This window comes from Suricata suricatta, chromosome 7 (assembly GCF_006229205.1).
Source record: "Suricata suricatta isolate VVHF042 chromosome 7, meerkat_22Aug2017_6uvM2_HiC, whole genome shotgun sequence".
Taxonomy (NCBI): Eukaryota; Metazoa; Chordata; class Mammalia; order Carnivora; family Herpestidae; genus Suricata; species Suricata suricatta.
The window spans coordinates 2,910,725-2,926,745 of record NC_043706.1 but is presented as its reverse complement, the minus strand read 5'-3'; the positions used below and the strand labels follow the sequence as shown (position 1 = coordinate 2,926,745).

Sequence of the window (16,021 nt, the reverse complement as noted above, 5' to 3'; positions counted from 1 at the left end):
ATGTGGAATTAAAAAAAAAATTGTGACAGCGGAGAGTGAAGTGATGGAATCCAGGAGCTGGGGGTGGGGGATGGGAGAGATATTCAAGGGTGTATATTTGCAACTAGTAGATAAAGTCCTGGAACTCTAATACACAGTGCAGTGATTACAGACGACAAAGCTGTGTCATAAACGTTAAACTTGTCAAGAAACTCGATCCTGATTGTTCTCAGCGCTAGAAGAAATGATAATTATGTGGCCAGCTAGAACTCTGTCGTACACCCTAAGTGTTAAACTATATTGAGCTTACACAATATTGTGTGGCAGATACATCTCTGTTTTGAACACGGAACAAAATGCTACAAAGACTCTCCCGGCGAGGCCAGCGTGGAGCTGAGAGGGGGTCCCCTGGAGATGCATCCCTACCTGAGAAGTTGCCGGTAGTAAGTCAATAGCTATACAAGCAGACAAATCATTCAGTAGCAAAGCTGCAAAAATCTAAGATCTGAATTTTCACACCAAGATTTTAGCCTGTGCAGAACTTCGTAGGATGCATTTTTTGACCTTCAAAGAAAGACATCTAAGTCGCACGATTCTGAGAGAAAACCTCAGAGGGCGGTATTAAACTGTGTAGTTGAACAGGAAGGCCATTTCTCGCTATTGCTGACCTCAAGACTGTCGCTCTGAGTCCACAGGTGGCACTGAAGACTTTCAGACAGAACTTTGGAACAGGTTCTCTTCCGCAAGCGGGTTCAGTAATCGTCTCCACAGTAAACACCCCTCCCGCGTGTGGATGGCTGGTCCACCCCTGCACACGGTTCTAGTTTCCTGGAAGAGGGGACGGGTTGTGTCCAAAAGTCCCTGAAAACATCCCAGTGTCTGCTAATTAGGGAGTTTCTGTTTGTGGACAGTTAAAATAGGAAGTGTCAGAAGTGGGATTCGAACCCACGCCTCCATGCGGAGACCAGAAGCCCCAAGTGCGGGAAGCGGAAGCTTGAGTCTGGCGCCTTAGACCACTCGGCCATCCTGACACCACGTCTGCCCCCAGTGCGAAATCCCCGGCTTCAGGCGCCTGCGCCGTCGCCCTGCGGCGCGGCCTCGCGGGTGCTGCCCGGAGACCGCTGCGGGGACTCGCGGGCCCGGCGGCCGCTCCGGACCCAGGAAACTCGAGCGCGGAGGCGTCCGGCGCCCCGGGCCACGCGCGGTCCCTCGTTTCACCCAGAGTTCGCTCACCGCGGGGGCGCAGAAGAATCCTGTGCCTCTCGCTCCAGAGCTCTCGGATGCTTTTCAGGAAAAATGACCCACCTTGGGAGGCAGCAGCTATTCTGAAACATGTTTGCCCTTGGGTGGCTGGGAAAATCCGTGTCACTAACTGCGGAAATGAAATAGCCAAAAAAGGAAAGAAAAGAGATAACTTTGGTGCAACTACTGTTCTAGGACTAAACTGTGAAACAGAGAAGCAGTTTAAAATTCCGATGCCTCGGAGTGTGGATACGGTAGTCTGCGTTCAGGCTTCAAGGGTCTAAAAGCTACACAGTGGCACACTTAAGTTGTCAGACGTCAGTGTTAATTCTGTGCTTTCTTCATCTATTACTCTACAACTGCGTGGGAGATACCTCCTTTAAAAGTTAGGTTATTGTTTGTAGATTTTACTTTTTAATGTGATTATATTTCAGCGGGGCAATTACAACAGTATCCAAAATGAAATGCATACTTTAAGATATGCATATATTGGAGTTTTGCACTAATGCTTCCTATTCTTGTTTGAAGTCTCTATATATTTTTTCTGTGGGATGAAAACTTCTGAGTACAGGTTTAAAATATCGGAGACACTTGAAAGTAGATATTATCCTGAGTGTCCTGTGATACGGAATTGCGGCTGAAAATATGCCACAATCCAACGGTCTTTCATAAATGGGTTCCCACACAGCACAGCCAATTTCTCATGAACTCCTGGGGGGTATATTTCCCGACACCTCTTTGTTATTAATTTTATTTTCCCAAGCTTTTCTTTACAAGTTCGGGGAAATTGGAGAAGTGAAACCTGATATAGTAGAGGTTTCTGAAATCAGACATAAGAACTCCTGTGACAGATGGTCTTTTCTGAAGATAGATGTACCAAGGTATTTCATGTCATGAGCTCTTCCTTTAATGCGATGTTGACACATTTCCTTCACAGGTAGGGGACCGCGTTCTGTCTCATCGGCGCTGGGTAGATCTGTGGTCCTTGGAACTGATTCTACTGAACTCCCAGTGCTAGCTCACCGGTACTTCCCACAGCGTTCCCTCAGGGTCGGGACGTTTGTCCTTGGAAGCCAGCCACCATGCTGCAAGGAAGCCCAACCTGGGCCACAGGGAGACGCCCTGCAGAGGGGACCCGAGGCCTCCAGCCCGCATCAGCTGCGGCTGCCCACCATGTGAGGAAGTGGTCCTTCATGCGATTTCCTGCCCCAGCAGCACCGTCCTCGAGTGGGGTCCCCAGGAGCTGTGTCCTCGGTGCCCCGCCAAGTCTGGGAGACAATAAATGAGAGCCATGGTGTCAATTAAGCCATTAAGTTTTAATGTGATTTTTTTATGTGGCAAGAGGTTGGTGGGTGTCAGTTTTGGTCCAGTCAGGAGAGAGAAACCGCACACTAATTTGGCGGGAAGAGTTGTTTATTTATTTACTTATTCTTCAAGTTTTATTGAGATATGATTGACACTGTGTCAATTCAAGGCGGACAACATAATGATTTGATATAGGAATATACTGCAAAATGATCACCATAGAAACTTGAGCCAACCTCTGTCACCTCACATTGTGACATTTTTTCCCTTGTGATGAAGACTTTTAAGATCTACTCTCTCAGCAGTTTTCAAATACATATTTCAGTATTGCGGACTATGGTTGTCGTGTTTTACATTATATCCCCAGAGCTTGTTTATCTTATAATGAGCGGGGCAAGTTTTAAGGTAGAGATTTAGTGACCAAAGGGAGGGTCGGAGGACAAGGAGTTGGCTGGGAAAAAGGAAAAAGAAATCTGCAGACTTGGGGAGCAGCCACCACCTCCAGGGCCCAGAAAACACGGGGGGGGGGGGCGGATAAAGCCCGGAAGGGGGCGCCCTCTGCCCCGCACCCCACCCCCAGCTAAGACCCAGGCCTTGCTGTGGAGGACACAGCCGAGAAGTCACTGTGGGGGTTGTGCTGGCAGAACTTGCTAGAAATCTGCCCTCTGGAACTTGCTGGAAATCCATCTTCTTGCGTCTCTTGGAGCGGTCTCTCACTGAGGGCACTCGAGGGGGTGCCAGGGAAGCAGGAAGCAAAACCGCTTCCTCTCGGACTCGCCACCCCCAGCTGACAAAGCCTCACTGCCAGCCGGCCAAAGAAAAGTATTTAAAGGATTCATATCCACTTCCACAAAGTAGGTAACGAGGGAGAATTTGGGACCGAGAGGCAATAATTTCAGAATGGCTACGGGCTAATGCAGAAGTTGTTACCCAAAAATGATGATCAGTCCTAGAGCTTGTGACCTTACGACTGGGCAGCAGGCAGAGACTGGAAGGACCTTGTGGAGAAAGACACTGAGAAGTCCTGTAGACGGAGTCTCCCTGTTGGCCAGTCCAGGCACCGGATCCCAGGGTCAGGTCGTGAAGGGAGGGGGAGGGAAAATGCCATCAGAAGCTGAGAAAGGGCGCCTGCTGGCACCTCGGTTCAACATGTGATTTTTGATCTTGGGGTGGTAAGTTCAAGCCCCACATTGGCTGTGGAGATTAATAAAATCTTTAAAAAAAAAAAAGGCTGGAGGAAAGGAGAACATTGTTATCTAATGGCAATAAGTTTAGCAGCACTGTTACGATGGTAAATGTGAAAAAACAGAAAATGTGCCTGATGAATCTGGAGATTCAGCTGAGGACATTTCCAGGCAGTGTTCTGAAGGTGTTGCCTGGATTTTCCTGGACCCCTGTGGTAAAAATGAGACACGAGACGGATACACCGAAGAAAGAATGGCTAACTCCAAAGGGCTTGTTGGATATCTGGTAATAAAGCTGTCCGGCATCGCCAGCTTCTCCAGATGACAGACAACGTTACAGATAAGAAAAGGCTTCTGGGAAAACATGGTCGTGAAACCTTGGTCAGATCCCAGAAAGATTTCAGGTAACTCTTCAGCAGACTTGGGAGCCCGTGAGCATTCGGACCCGGCCCCGGGCTGGTGAGCCGTCCACGGGCGGGGGGTGGGGGGGGGGGCGGGATAAAGCCGCCGCGAGCAGCTGGACCACCTGTCAGCGCCCCACACAATTTACACAGAGTTTTTAAGTCAGAACCCACGTAGTAATTGTTTTAAGCCTTTGATTGGAGGGGAATTTGTTATGTAGCCAGAGTAACTGAAGCAATAGTAATGGCAAATACAATAATATGACAAAGAAAAAAGACAAGAGGAAAAGAAATCCAAATAATGGAGCTCACACTGCAAACAAGACTTTGCAGAGTGGAAGAAAAATTCAGAGTGCGTATTCACTTGTATTTGACATTCTATGTTGTATTCTATCCCAGGGTCAGCAAACCACACCCCGCGGGCCAAATCCCACCCCTGGCCTGAGTGTGCCTAGCCTGTGAGCTGAAACGTACGTTTTAGAATGATTGAAAATATCAGGAGAATCTCTCATGACCTGTGAAACTTACCTGAAATGCTCATTTCAGTGTCATAGTAAAGTGCTGGGAGAACACAGCCACGCTTACCACTGACGAGTTACTTACCTGTGACGAGTTTTGAGGACAATCTGGAGCCAAGTAGTTGTGACAGAGACTATATGCCCACAGGGCCCCGAGAGGCCGGCCGCCTGGCCCCTCACGGGAGGAGTGTGCGGACTCTTGCTCTCGCCGCTGTTCCGTGGGCTGTTTTCTGAGTGCGCAGGTAGCGCTGGTTCCTTGTTGTTCTGGGGGATGAGGTTAGAGCCTCTGTTTCCTTCCTGTTATTTGCTGTTCCTGTCCTGTCAGAGGAGGGAGCCGGCTACCAGCTCCAGGCTTCTGGGGCCCACAGTTTCTCTCTGTTCTAGACGAGCTGCGGCTTGCGGACAAGCATGCTCTGGGGCGGGGTGGGGGTGGCTCTGGGGCACAGAGGGCTGGGAAGGGCCGAGACCTAGGCACATTTCTTCCCCCGGTCTCGCGCTGGGGCCCCCAGCACCTTCTCTGCACTGGGGTGTGGCTTTTCCCTTTCTCTCTTCAAGAGAGTGGTAAATCTGTGTCCACATTCCCTGTACAGGTGGGCTTGGCGGACCAAATGCGTCCTGTTCTGTGTCTTCCCGGAAGTAGAGCAGAGTGTCTCCTCTGGAATCCCTGACATTCTTGCCCGTGACCTTCTCTCCCATGCCCTTTGGGACCCGGTTCCAGCTATTTATGCCGAGCTAGGAGCATGTGTACACCTTCTTGGCTCCCGCCGCCTCCTTCTCACCCTGTAACTGAGGAGGCAAGAGCATGTGTTTCCCTGCATCCTGCCCAGTAGGGATTGCAGAGGCCACCAGAAGCCACACTGGGTGTTCGTTGTAAGGAGAGGTGTCAGGGATCCCAGTTGAGTCCTGTTGGCCAGGTGCCTGCAAAATCGGGATCTCCTCTCTGCTTTGTGCGTGGGCTCTCAGTCCAACGGAACCATGAACCCAACGTCATACCAAGGTGTGTGGATACGGTCAGTGGATGCCGAGGCTGCTGGTTGAGGGCAAGTGACAATCAGGACAGCAAAGTGAGCACAGCCACTCAGAGTATGGTCGGCAGAGCAGCACGTCCGTAAATGCTTACCACCAGTCTGCTGTGTTCCAGGAGCGGAAACTGGTGCCAGAAAGAAATCAGTTATATCAGTGAGCAGCTTGTTTGATTCTGCTGGTTGATGGCTTGTAGTGGAAGTTCCTCAGGGAAGGAAGGAGTGCATTTGATTACATTCTGGAACAAGCTTACCTCTCTGCGGACCAGTAACTGATGCTTCCTGACTGGTAACTTTGCACATCCCTGGTGTAGGGGAGCATTCCAACGCTCGGATGTAAGGCAGGGTCGTGCGTTTAAAAAAGAGAATCCATTCTGCTAGAATAATCAGAATGAGACCTCCAAAACATTATTTACGTAGCTTATAGGGTCTCCGAGAGAAACAGACTTGATTACCTCTCGAGCAGGGCTGACCGAGCCAGGAGATACTCATGGCAGCCTGAGCTGGCGTTGGCATGAAGCCAGACGGCCAGCGCACTGTCTCCAGCACCAGCCCTATTTAACACAAGAGCTCCCTGTCACAGGCCAGTGTCCCTGGGCTGCGTCCGCTAGGAGGGATCTAGGCTTCACGCCTTCTTCCTCGCTCCGTGGCAGACCATTAATATATTTTCTTCTGAAACTCTGTAAGAGCCACGTGATCTCCTGCCTGGATATATACCACCTTAGTGCGGTGTGAGCAAGTGGAAGGCGGGCCGACATTCAGAGTCCCAGCTGGAGACTCAGGCCTGGGAGAAGGTGGCTTCGGGGCACCTTCGGGCATATGGCCGACAGATTTGGGGACCTGATGGCGGCAGGTGTCTGTCTTCTCCTACTTCCCGTCCTTCCGGTCTCCCTCCCAGCTGTATTCTCCTCTTCCTTCCCTGTTTTCTGACAACGCCTCCTTCATAACGAGCGTTCTTTAATTCCTATGAAGAGGCGGCGCCTCTGTCACCAGGCCAGTTCTGAGTCCGTTCTGAGTCCCCAGCCCTGATGTGAGAGTGAGAGTTCCACGCAAGGCTCTGCTGACTTCTGGAGACTCGAGCTGGGAGAAAGAGCGCTCTGTGCACTCGGCCCTTCTAGAACTGTGGTTTCTTGCAGGCCCTCGCAGGGCTGCAGGAACACTAGCGATAGGGCTGTATTTGCAGGTGAAGAGTCTGGCACACAGGCCTGTGCGGCAGGGATTTGCACCCACGCAGGGCTAACTACTGAGAAGTCGGTGGAGGACAAGGATCCTTCACAGAATCCAGCCCACAGGGTTGGATAGTAAGTGCTGTGTGTAAGGAATGCATACACGCCTTTGCAGACAGGGGAGAGCAGAGAGCCCACTGAGACAACTTAAGATCATTAGAAACACACACACACACACACACACACACACACACACACACACACACACACACACACACACACACACACACACAGAGTTCAGGTGATTTCTGCGACCCTAACAGGCCTGTGTTTCATAGGTGCCAGAAGCAGGAAGTGAGCACTGCAGGGAAGTACTGGATGGAATCAGAGAAAACCTGCCAATCGCTGGCTGGCTGGGACTTTCTGATCCTTGTGGGTGAGACAGGAGCCTCGGCGGACAGGGCCTTACGCGCAGGCAAGCTGAGGACTTTGGAGAATTTGAACACTCTGGGTCCTCTGCGAGGCCGGAGGCGGACCTTCAGTCCTAGGAGGTTCTGCAAGGCGCCCCGAGTGAGTGGGAGCACCGAGTCCCCTCCACTGCCCCCGCCGTCACCTTCCTGGATATGCCCGGCCCTTTGTTTTGTTTCCCTAGCCTGTGCGTTTGTGACGCGCCCCCAGGGCACGCCGGCGTGCTGCGCCTGCGCACGACTGAGGTTGTCCCAGCCGTGGGTCCCTCTGCAGGGCGGGCCGCCCGGCCCTGACCGCATGGATCACACAGCCTCTCCCCTGCAGCGTGGAGCGCGTATTTCAGAGTCCCGCGCGGACGCGCAGAGCCCACTCGCTGCTTCCCAGCCCCTGAATATTGTTTTTCTGGGTCGTTTTAATGAGTGCCTAGGATTCGCCGGCAGTCGAGGTGCTTTGGGTTTTGGTTTGTAATCAAGATGGCCCAGCGACCGAGCCGCGATCGTCCAGAGGGAAGCGGCCCTCGCCTGCTCCGGCGCACCTGCCGCGGTCTCGGGTGGGAGACCCGCGGCTTCCGGGCGGGTTCCTTCCTGACCCCCGCCTCCTCAGTTTGAGCGGCTTCCGGTCCGAGCCCAGCCCCCAGACAGCCTTTCTGATGTTAAAACTGTCGCGCAGAATGTCGGAGAGGGGATGAGGGTACAACAGCCAATTTCCAGACACAAAAAACAGGAACCCAAACATTTGAATATATAATCAGCCTTAGGAGAGGGAGTTAGGAGGCGGCCCAGCCAGGCTCCGTAGCTCAGGGGTTAGAGCACTGGTTCTCGTAAACCAGGGGTCGTGAGTTCGAATCTCACGGGGGCCTCCAGCTGCAGGCATCTCCTTTTTCCTTCCGTTTTTTGGGAGGTGATTTCAAAAGGAATGACACCAGAATCAAGAACTAGAAATGAACTGACTGAATCTACATTCTGTAGTCTCAGGAAATTGCTGCAAACAAAAAGAGGGAATTCTGGAACTGAAGTTCCTCCTAATAAATGGAAATTCAGGGGCTGCACCGCGCCCATTGCTGATAACTCCTGAAATTCAGGTGCAGAAACAACTTGAGGCGCCTCCAGTATCACTACTGTCAATACAAGCCGGCGGGAAGCTAGTGTGTGTGGAGCGTCGAATCCTGCCCTGGGGTCCTGGCTCCTCCGGCCACTGGAGGCCTCCGGGAATTGCGTTACAATCATCCATCCTACCGCGCTTTCCTGGTGGACGCCGAACTCCGCCGCAGACACGAGTCACCTCTGATTTACTGCTGCACCTCACAGCCTGGCGAAGTGGGGACCCTAGTCTGTGCTCAGCAAAGGTTTGTTGAATGAAGCACAGCTTTATAAAGACTGGACCCAGAGTGTGGTGGCTTCACAACTACCTTAGGAGGTTTAAAAATGATCTGAAGGTCAGGAGCCAAGGTCGGCTAATCAGGAGAACAAAGACAGCAACTCAGCCCTGATAAAGATTCTGCCAAATCTGTGACTCCTTCTGGCCTCACTTTGCTATCTCATAATAGGAACTGGCTGCCCCCATCATCTGAATGGCTTACAGAGGTCACTAAAATTAATAATTAATAGGAGAGATTCAAATGACGGAATTTCCCTACACCACACTCCTACTAAACAATTAATAATACAGCAATACCCGTGAGCCACAGGTACGTTTTTCCAAAAAGCCCTTTGGATTCGTGAAAGGACCTAACACACCTTCCTTTGCAAGGTGTTTGGAAGGTGTACTATTAACACATTTGATTCATTTCCATTAAAGCCAACCCGCTTTCTGCTGTTCCCAGCGAAGGACCGGCTGTTCCTCAGGGTCTCCGGGTTCATTCTGCTTTCGTGGCCTCGTGGACACTGCTCTCTCCTCTTGAAATACACCCCTGCCCCTGTTCTGGCCAAGTCCTCCCTGCGGTCCGGGATTCGGCTGCTGGGTCGCTTCATCCTCAATCTAGGTGAGCTGTGCTTTTTCTAGCACCACTTGTACACCCTTATTATATAGCGTATGTATAAGGCCCATGAAATAACTGATGGCTTTTTTCTCTTTTTCTTACTAAACAGCACTCCTTGGTAGTATATAGGAAGTTCTGTGTCCGTAGTTATGTTAGGAAACTATTATTATTCAGCAGTTTAGGGGGAAAAGTAAAACTTTTTTAGCTAAATATAACAAGCACTATTAGTAATCTTTAATTCCTCTATCAAAAATAATACACCAGTGCATTTCTTTCCAGATTCAGAAATAGCCTCTGTTCCAGAGCTGTTTTGTAAACAGAAAACTGCACTTTGCGGCCAGGCCTCAGAGCACTCTGGTCACGTCGTGAAGGCCGAGTGCAGAGGAGCAGAGGGAAGGGATGGAAAGAAGAGTGGAAGGTGAAGAGGAAAACTACTTCCCAGAATAAGAAAAAGTCACAAAACACGGCTTCTCATTGTGATTCTGAAATTCCAAGGTGTCTCACTGTCTCACTTGGCCCGAACTAGAGAGAAATGAAGTGTGCCTCCAAACAACAGATCTCTGGTGGAATGAGACCCCAAAAATCCAAAGGAAAGACTGAATTTTTTTCCCATATGAATTTCTTTTGGCATCTGTGTGTATGAATCAGACGATTGTGAGCATCGCGTTTTAGTTCCCAAGGTGACCGTTTTCCCCTCGTTTTGGGTTATATAAGCCAATGGCTTCCACTGTTTGGGGGGTGTGTATGGGTGGCCAGGGCCAAGGCCCAGGAAATTGCAAGATAACATTTGTAACATTGTGCACGGTCAAGGTGTGAAAGATGATGAAGCCAAAAGAACAGACTTTGGAGAAATGTTCGCTCGCCAAATCTGAACCTTTTTGAGAATTAATTTTTAAAAATTCAATGTAAAACTTTATAACTTAAAAAAGTGTTTATTTGTTTTGAGAGAGAGAGAGAGAGAGAGAGAGAGCGAGCCCGGCTTGGTGGGTGATGATCAAACCATGAGTCTGCTGCTCAACCAACGGAGCCATTCAGGCACCCCGAGCTTTAAAACCTTTTGATTAAAATGTCAACCCACAGTGGTACGGACAACTGTCTTTTATACAGAAAGAAATAAAAGCCTTTCCTCATAATGGAATGTAGTATTCTCTAATAGATCTAAGAGTTAGAAACTCCCCATTTGAAAACCTTATGGGTAATTAGTGATTCAGGCAAAATGAATCAATGGATGCTAAAATAATGGGTAATAAGATATTTATTCATGGTGAAAGGAAAAAAAGTAAGAGAAGGTTGAAAATCTTGAGACTCCACACTTGATCACTTACACTATTCACTAAACTCTGTTTTGACTTCCTTCTGCTCCTGTTTGATTTCAATCCTGCTGGAAGCCGAAGACCCTCTTGGCTTGTCCTCTGGAAGCCCATCTGGGTCCTCTAACCCTACCTGTCTGCATCAGTAAACATGGTGAGATTTTACTCACAACCAGGGTCATGGGGAGAGAGACTGAACTCAACTCAAAGCACGGCAGAGATCGTTGGGGACTTGGCGCCCTGAGGACCGCTAAGAAGAGAGACTTCGGACACGGGGGTCGTTCTGAAAGACAGGCCAGAACCCCAGAGTGACGGCCGAGGGATTTGACTCCATGTCATGGCAGGGAGAATTCTTATGAAGCACACCTTGCAGGGTTCCTGCAAGGCTGGGCGAGGCAGGGGCACCTGGGTGGCTCAGTCCCTTAGGCAGTGGACTCTTGCTCTCGGCTCAGGTCAGGATCTCACGGTTTTGTGAGTTCAGGCCCCGATTCAGGCTCTGTGCTGACAGCATGGACCTTGCTTAGGATTCTCTCCTTCTCTCTCTGCCCCTCCCCTGCTTACACTGTCTCTGTCTCTCTCAAAAATAAATAAACTTTAAATAAAATAAAAAAATAAACTGAGCAAGGCAGGCCAAGGACAGAGCTCTGGGTCACGGCCTCACTGGGGTCTTTGTCAGTCTGAGCAAGAATCTAGAAAAGCTGGGTCTACTGAGTTTTCACCAAGAAGTGAGGAGAAAGGGTCGGCAGGGCTGGCTGAAGGAGGCAGCTGGAGAGAGAATGAAGTTTCTTCCTGCTCGTTCCCCATGAGCTCAGCTCAGCTTGCCCAGTGAATCTGGTGTGTGGGCTGTTCTGGGGATTAAGGCAGTGGATGGTGTTTTCCTAGTAAAGTCGGCATTTGTGTGAAGAAATTTTGTAAACCGGAGTGATGGATTGCAAAAGTCAGAAGCTGCTCTAGTTAGTTTAAAATGAAATGGAATTTATTTATTTATTTATTTATTTATTTGAGAGCATGTGAGCAGAGGAGGGGCAGAGAGAGAGAATCCCAGGTAGGCTCTGCGGGGCTTTAACTCACAAACCATGAGATCATGACCTGAGCCAAAATCAGGAGTCAGATTCTCAACCGACTGAGCCACCCAGGTGCCCCTGAATTAGAATTTACTTTTAAAACTGAGGGGCGCCTGGGTGGTGCAGGTGGTTGAACGTCTGACTTTGGCTCAGGTCAGGATCTTGTGGGTAATGAGCTTGAGCCCCACGCAAGGTGCTTGGAAGGTTGTGATGTGTTTTAATTGCACTTGACATTGCGCCTGCCTCCTTTGTAGGTAACCTGCTCTTTCTGTTTATGAAGTTTGGTAAATATGAAAATACATCTCAGTTTTGATGGATTCAATATCTGCTTTTATGGAAATGACTTTATAAATATTTACAAACATTTTTATTGAGGTTTTACTTCTTGTTTCACTTAATTTTTCTCTACTTCAGACACTGGCTACCTGATTTTCTTTAGATCTCCATTATCTTTCTATCTATCTCCATTATCTTTCCATTATCTTTCAGTTAGACCTATGATTACTTTTACTTGTTTATCATTTTCCTTTGAATTTTATGAATTTTCCACTACTCCTGTTTTGTCACAGATTCAGTTTGTTAATTTGCTGTTTCTACTTTGTAAATGCTGTCATGTCATTTTCTCTTATTTGCTCTTCAATCCCCGTTTTCATTCAGTTCTGTTGTCTTTAAACTCACTTGTTTCGCAGCCAGAGCGTAGGCGTGTGACCTACTTGCCACCCACCCCTTTCCCCCAGGGTCAGGCTTCAATCCAGGAGCTGCGGATGTGGAGAAGCAGATGGTGCAGAAATGCGTTTCGCTTAGAGCGGCAGGGGTGTTCACTTTCCTGAAGCCCCTCGCACCCCTGCCCAGCGGGGCAACAGTGCAAGCCGCGCTCCGGGTGGTCAGGGCGCTGTTGCTGGTTGTGGTGCCTGGAAGCCTGGGCCTCAGGTCTCCTCCGGAATTCTCGTATGTTCTGGTGAGTTCCTTATCTACTTATTGCACAGCTGGGTTGGCTACATACGGCTAAGGACTCGGATTGGTACAGTGAGTCTTTGAAACGTTGTTTAAAGTGCCTAAGAGAAGCATTCTAACATTGTCAGATTTAGACAGCTCTTCTGATTTGTGTGAAATTGTTGGAATGAGGTTGTCAGAGAAAATTAGCCCTAGGACCATAGGCCTCCACTAATCCGGTCTCTCCTCCCTCCATCCTCACCATGCTCCTGCGGAAAGAGCCAGAGGGCGGGGGAGAAAAAGCGGGGGAAAGAGATAGAAAGACAGAGAAACAGAAACAGAGAGAGGGGGGACAGAGGGAGGGGGGAAGAGAGAGGAAGAGAGATGGGGGGGCAGAAAGAGAGAGAATCTTAGGGTTCTTTGGGTCACGTACATGGTGCTGACTCGTCAGGGCTGGAGGAGGCTACAGACCTTCTGGGCATCTTTTCAGTAATTGACCCATTTTTCCATATTATTTTCCTTTGTTTTTTGTGACCTGCCAAGATTTGGTTCATTCTTGGAGGTTATTCATTCTGGATAATTCTTCCTCGAAGACTCTCCTAACTTCATCCTAGAGAGAAGGCACCAACAGAGTGAGGCTTGTCTTCCATCCTGAGGGAGGCTCCCCTCGTCGGTACTGGGAGAGATGGGGTCCAGGCCGGAAGGGTGTTGGGCAACCTTTCCCTGGGTTGCAGCTCCCCACCCCCGACAATCTATCTACATGCTTCCGAATTGGAGGACACCGCTGACTGTTTCCAGCTCTTGCCTAATTAGTACATTCTGTGAAGTTCCCTGGGGCTGGGTACAGAGAGTTAGGCCACCACCTCTGTTCTCTTCTCTCAGATTGGTGCTCTGAATTGTTCATTCTCTGTGCGGCCTTTAAAAAATGGACATATAACTTTAGCCTTTTCTCCACTTTGAATAGTTGCTAGGGATCCAAACATTTTCTCTTATTTTTATTTATTGACAGGTTTGGCAGGCTTGGGGAAAGGAACACCAAGATGGCCGACAGACCATCCCGCTGAACAATGCCAAGATGGCCGACAGACCACCATTTTGGAACTTTATGGCCACTGCTGGCTTCCCAGAAAATACGTCATCTGCTCTGGCCTCATCTCTTCACCTTAAGGAGGTCTTCTGCCCCTGGACACCCCCGTCCCCCCAACTACTGCCCTGCTCTTTGTCCTCCCGGCCCGACTTCCCTGGCCCATTCTGTCCCGACCAGGGGACCTTGGCTGAGAGTGCTCCCAATAAAGGCCTTTTACATTTATTTCTGACCTCGGTTTTCTGCACGGTCTCTGCGACTTCCCTGGCTCATTCCCCGAGCCACGGAACCTCCCCTGAGGGCTCTTTAATAAAGGGTGCTCTGATCCCTTTTCCCGGTCTCTCTGTTTTGTGACTTTCTCACTCCACAGATTTAACCTTACATTTATTTTCTTAGATTTAGAGACAGGGAGGGTCTATAATGGTTAGAATCAATGAGGAGCCTTTTACAAATGTTGAGTTCTGGGATCGATCCCAAACCGATAAACTGTCTCTGGGGTTGAAAACTGTTCACGGGTGTGGCTCTAGGCAATTTTCCAGTTCCTCCAGGTGAAGAGCCACTATTCTAAAAACATGAACTAAGACAGGTTGGAATGTTTTGTGTCCCAGAACCACAAAGCAATCAGGCCCCGAGGTGTTTAAAATGCTATTTCAACATTTCCACATAATTAATATGGTCTTAAGGAATTGTGAGGAGAAGACAGACCCCAAGGTAAAGAGGGTTTTCTCCAGGTTATAAAAAAACATCATTTCCCTCATATGACAAACAAAGCCCAGCCATATCTGGCTCCTTCCAGAGCAGACGAATGAGAACCTGGAAACACGGATACTATAGAATCATCTTTTTGAGAGAGAATTTGATATTTCCTAGAGTGATGTTCCAAGATGACTTTAATAGGACATTTCAGTTGCCACCAAATTTCCATTGTCTTCTTGAAAAGGGAGTTAGAGGCCCAGTGGCTTCCCCGTTTTGGTATTACTATTATGCAGGGAAGGGAAGGAGGTTTTCTTGATCCTCCTAGGGTCCCTGGCTGGGCCTCAAAACTAAACAGACAAAGGGAGACTCACAGGGGGAAAGGACACAAGTGCATTTGGCATAAGGGTTATCTGACCCAGGAGGCTTCATGAGGAAATGAAGACCCGAGGACACGGGCAGGCCTGAGTGTTTTTATGCGGAGCTTGAGGAAGGCTGGGTGATGCTGTAGACCCGTGACTGCCCGGAAGGGACAAGGGACGTCTGGTGAACCGGGAGAAACTGCTCGATTCTTCCCCGCGTCCCTCTGTCTTTGGAGGTGAGGACGCAGCTTTCCCAGCGCCTGTCTCATGCAGGAGTTTGTGACCTGCTTCAGGCCAGCCGGGCAGGGGCAGGTCAGGGTGACCTTCCTGCTCCTCACATTGTCCCCTGCTCCTTCCACTTAAAATATTTCATTTGCCAACCTGCCATATTTGGGGGGGTTCTGAACCCCATCAATTACAGCAACATGCTTACGTCCGTACCGCTGCTTCCCCATTCAGAACATAACACACACACTTCCCAAACCACTGCCAGTCGTGTATAACACTGTCGATTAGATCAGGTTTCTATCAGCCAGGGTCTCAGCGTGCTGGGCACCTTCACAATGGGGTATTTTTAGAAGGATTTCATAAAGAGGCTCTTCGAGGTGTGGGCAGGTTTAGGGGAAGGACAGAAAAGACAGCCACTGATGTCAGGTGGTCAACATCCCCAGGGCCTGAAGCAGCGAGGGCCATGAAGGAAGGGTCCGCTTTGATGAGCTAGACCCAGCTGACCCCCAGGAAAAAGTGCAGAGAGACAGATACTCACTCCAACCTCTGTGTCCTCTCTCATTCCGACCTCCTGCTGGTGTCCCCGCAGTGGAAGTGCAGCTGACCTCAGAGGGCAGGAGCCCCTGATACAGTCCAGACAGGCCAGCCTTCCACGGGAGACAAGGTGGCGATCAGAAGGTGGTTCTTATTACTATGTGCCCCTAACTAGTCCAAGCACTTAACTTTCCTTTACCCCCGTGCACATGATGTATGCTTTGTGCTTTAAGGCCTATGTTGTGTCACAGACTTGTCTTCTCTATTCCCAAGGAACCGGTTTGTGTCTAGCCGTGGCCGCTGCCCTTAGATTTACACGCGTCCTTGGAGCAGTGGCTGCTCCGGCCGGAAGGCCTCTAGAGGTTCAGGCCAACTCCGTCCCTCTCCAGGGCTGTGCGGTGGGGGTCGGGTGGGGGTCGGGCTGTGGGAAGAACGTCTCCGGCTGAGGGTCCTCTACCCAAGGCCTGGTGTTGCTTCGGCCTGCTCATGCTCAGGTGCGACACACGTGGAATGATACCCGTCCCGCCACGGCCTTCTGTCCCCTCCCCCG

At 49.8% G+C, this 16,021-nt stretch overlaps 1 long non-coding RNA gene and 1 other non-coding gene across 2 annotated transcripts; one reads left to right on the top strand and one right to left on the bottom strand.

The window, feature by feature from the left end:
• Positions 1–903: 903 nt before the first annotated feature.
• Positions 904–1,010, bottom strand: TRNAL-CAA. The gene is made up of 2 exons: positions 973–1,010; positions 904–949 (listed from the first exon to the last, which is right to left on the bottom strand). It is a non-coding gene; the product is annotated as a tRNA-Leu (tRNA).
• A 7,368-nt stretch (positions 1,011–8,378) lies between these two features.
• LOC115296210 lies at positions 8,379–10,396 on the top strand. The gene is made up of 3 exons (XR_003910776.1): positions 8,379–8,972; positions 9,083–9,266; positions 9,543–10,396. It is a non-coding gene; the product is annotated as an uncharacterized LOC115296210 (long non-coding RNA).
• Positions 10,397–16,021: the final 5,625 nt, after the last annotated feature.